Source organism: Rhamphochromis longiceps, linkage group LG14 (assembly GCF_057381845.1).
Source record: "Rhamphochromis longiceps isolate RC_006_pf linkage group LG14, R_longiceps_female_GT1.1, whole genome shotgun sequence".
NCBI lineage: Eukaryota > Metazoa > Chordata > Actinopteri > Cichliformes > Cichlidae > Rhamphochromis > Rhamphochromis longiceps.
This window is the reverse complement of record NC_140570.1, coordinates 24,705,432-24,709,567: the sequence shown is the minus strand read 5'-3', so window position 1 is coordinate 24,709,567 and position 4,136 is coordinate 24,705,432. Positions and strand designations below refer to the sequence as shown.

The following is a 4,136-nucleotide window of genomic DNA, read 5'->3' as shown; positions in this document are numbered from 1 at the left end:
ACTACCCCAGAACATGAAATAAAGCCCCACGTCATGCACTTCCTCTCCTAATGAGTACTGCATAGGTGTCATGCCTACGGTGGCTGGGAAGTGCAAATCGCAACAAATTAAAAAACCGCAACAAATAAAAAACAAACCACAACAAAATACAAAAAGCCCACAACAAATTACAAAAAGCCCACAACAAAATACAAAAAGCCCACAACAAATTACAAAAAGCCCACAACAAATTACAAAAAGCCCACAACAAAATACAAAAAGCCCACAACAAAATACAAAAAGCCCACAACAAATTACAAAAAGCCCACAACAAATTACAAAAAGCCCACAACAAATTACAAAAAGCCCACAACAAATTACAAAAAGCCCACAACAAAATACAAAAAGCCCACAACAAAATACAAAAAGCCCACAACAAATTACAAAAAGCCCACAACAAATTACAAAAAGCCCACAACAAAATACAAAAAGCCCACAACAAATTAAAAATCCTTGACGGAAAGGGATTGTCTGAAATACCGGAAGTGACACAAGCGTGATGTCACGAGAGGGGGCGTGGTCAGGGTTTTTGGTTGAGGCGCCACATTTCTGGGCCGAACAAAGCGCTAGCGAAAGAGCGAAAGTACACGGATAACACCAGCTATGGTTCGTACTTGCTGTGCGGTCGGTTGTAAAGTTAGATCGCACGGCCGGCAAGGGAATAAGGTTGAAAATGGTTTATCTTTTCATTCTTTCCCCACCTGGAAGCAACATGAGGCAGCTCATGTATCGGATGTTACCAAACGAAGGCGTCTAGCCTGGATAGCAGCTGTGAGACGAGCTGATATCCAGTTCTCTTCCATCTCCAAATATCTGTTGGTGCTCCAGACATTTTCATTCCGGTAAGTTCTAAATATGTTCATATCTTTATAGCCTATTAGTTTTATTTTCGATGCACTCTGAGGTCATAGAAAATTAGAAAAAAACATCCTACTGAGTGATTTTGCAGAACTACCTTCTATTTATAGAGTTACTAATTATTTGGCATTATTGCAGCAAACCAGCCTATGAAATGGATGAAACATCGTGACTGAGTTCCAGCGCTACACAAGGGACCTGCTTCAAACATACCACCATGCCAATCAGATTACTTCTTCCATGTGAGGGTGAAGAGGTGACCCTTCTGGATAAGATGGTGAAGGTTTGCTGCCGTTTTGGTGAACAGTGTGGTAGTAAAACCAGGGGAAAATGAAACTTGCTCCTGTTAAATATTCTTTAGTCTTGTGCTGTATAAATAGCGGTAATTTTTCAGAACATAAATTGAAGTAATTGATAGTAAATAAAGTAACGTTAGTAGTGGGTGATATCGTGTAAATGCTGTCATGATTTTGTGTAAACATTTTGTCCTTTATAAACTATGACATGGATTCTACATTGTAACTGATGTGATGTTCTGTAAGGTGGTTTTAATAAAAAAAAAAAAAAAGAGCAAAACTTAGTTTGTTTCTTTATTCAACTTTTGAACAGTGGTACTCAGTCAGTACCTATTCAGTAAATGCAAATTATTTACACGGCAGTGCACTTCAGGCATAAATCTAGACCCTTATATAAAACATTATGGGTCATTCCCACAACCCACAGCTTTACTGTGTTCCAGCAAAGATTCCAATAGCAGTGACAACTCCTCCACAGTAGCAGGTGGGATTTTTCTTTTTTGAGGACGGCTCCTTTTACCTGTCACTACAGATGGTCTGTTTATGTTTTGATTGAGAGCAGTTTTTGGTCAGCTGAAGAGGAGAAGTCCATCTTATGGCCAACCTCTGGCTGTATCTTGGTCATATTACCCAGAAAACCCCAGTATGCAGGTTCATCTGTAACAGTCCTTGTGCCACAGATCTGCACTGTTGCTTCTACATTAAACAGAAGAGCAGCGCCATGGATGCAGGTCTCCAGGACTCCGGCCATACAGGTGCAGTGGGCGGCTTCAACCTTCCCTGTGATGCTCACAATGACCCAATGCTGGTTCATTCAGTCTTTGAGAGTGCAGCACCTGAAACATACAAAGTTAATTTAAAGACAAGGACTCTAATGAGCCAAGGCCGACATAAATTTGTTTTATCTACTTTCAAATCCATTTTATCATAAATGTAACAAAGTATTTAGAAAGTTAGCACATACATGTAATTTTCGATTTTTTTATGTATCCATCTATAGAACGCTGCATGTTATATTCCAAATCTGCCTGTTCTCTTTCAGAAACCTGCCTTCAGAAAATGAACCTAAAGTATGTAATGCAAGGATGTCATCACTTTCAAGATGGAGAAAGCATAAAGTTTGACTTTAGGTGACAATTATGGACACGTAATATGATAAGGAGATTCTGCAGGTCATTAATCAATGTATTATAGTAAAAAATTTATTTTTTGTGACACAGGACACAAACATGGAAGCAAGATATATAATTAGGATTATTTATAATAAATATGAATAAATAATTGCAATTTCTTTAACCATTGAGAATAACTAAATCCTTCAGGACAATGTCACATCAATGCACTGAACTCACTATGGCTACGTTCACACTGCAGGTCTTAATGCTCAATTCCGATTTTTTTTTTTTTTTATTTAAATCTGATTTTGTGTCTGCTTGTTCACACTACAAATAAAATGTGACAGCAAACGCAGTCCTTTGTGAACCCTCAAAGTGGCCCGCATGCGCAAAAGAAGACGTCACACACAACGCGCTCTGTTTAGACCAAACAGCATTGTTTGACTGATGGCCCTTAATATAAAGACTTGTTTCAGACTTTACGTTGTCCAATTTTGCTTTAAGTTATTTTGTTATTTACATATGGCCTAATAATGATCCTTATTGTTGTTTTAGAGAGGAGCGGTGCTTCAAAGGATAGTTGCAGATTTATGTCAGAATCTGCAGATTATACAGTACAAATAAAATGTTCACGTTATCTTCCCAACAGTTTCACTAACATCTGCACGGGATGCACACGAAGCGCTCATGTGTTCTCAATGTCTTCTCCAGCGCTGATAATTGGCATATGTTTTGTGTCAGTGAAATAAAAGACGGATTTAATGCGTCATGACCATTCAAACAGCAGTTGCTTCCTAAAACATCAGATATGTATCGGATTAAGTTCCACATACGAAAGTGACCCAGATCGGATTTGAAAATATCGGATTTGTGCTGTTTTTACACAGTCATACCATGATTGGATATGGGTCGCATACGGTCAAAAAAGTCGGATTTGATGCGTTTTCGCGTGCAGTGTGAACGTAGCCAGAGCCTCCACGTGTTCTCACTCTAATTTGCACCTCATGAATGAATTTATGATTGCACTAATTTGAATGTTCGGGAGGAAATCAAACGCATTTTACTCACAGTGCCCTACAAACGTCACTGCTGTTTAGTTTTCTGTCTTCATTTATGTTGGAAGTGATAGCAGAGTTGTACGTTTGAATTTGTTCCCAAAATCCCTCATTTAGATGGAAGCTAGCGAGCTAACTTCCTGCTAATTTCTAACTCTGTTAAATGTCATATATTCCGTTTCGTTTTCATGGATGCCTGGATGTTAAACTCAATTGTTACACATGGTAGAGCAGAACGCTGATAATTTTATTACAGATGAAAGACTTTAGACAGTTTTTCAACTCTCAGTAATGCCACAGTGATCCTGTGATTTATGGACCTGCAGCAGCGTTTGAGCCCATGCTAGTGACGTCAGACTTAAAGACCGGATAAAGAGTGATATGAACATATCTATAACTTACGGGAATGAAAATGTCTGGAGCACCAACAGATATTTGGAGATGGAAGAGAACTGGATATCAGCTCGTCTCACAGCTGCTATCCAGGCTAGACGCCTTCGTTTGGTAACATCCGATACATGAGCTGCCTCATGTTGCTTCCAGGTGGGGAAAGAATGAAAAGATAAACCATTTTCAACCTTATTCCCTTGCCGGCCGTGCGATCTAACTTTACAACCGACCGCACAGCAAGTACGAACCATAGCTGGTGTTATCTATCCGTGTACTTTCGCTCTTTCGCTAGCGCTTTGTTCGGCCCAGAAATGTGGCGCCTCAACCAAAAACCCTGACCACGCCCCCTCTCATGACATCACGCTTGTGTCACTTCCGGTATT

At 39.5% G+C, this 4,136-nt stretch overlaps 1 long non-coding RNA gene across 1 annotated transcript; it reads right to left on the bottom strand.

The window, feature by feature from the left end:
• Nucleotides 1-1,782: 1,782 nt before the first annotated feature.
• LOC146654112 (uncharacterized) lies at nt 1,783-4,136 on the bottom strand. Its single transcript, XR_014907292.1, has 2 exons — nt 3,766-4,136; nt 1,783-2,029 (listed from the first exon to the last, which is right to left on the bottom strand). It is a non-coding gene; the product is annotated as an uncharacterized LOC146654112 (long non-coding RNA).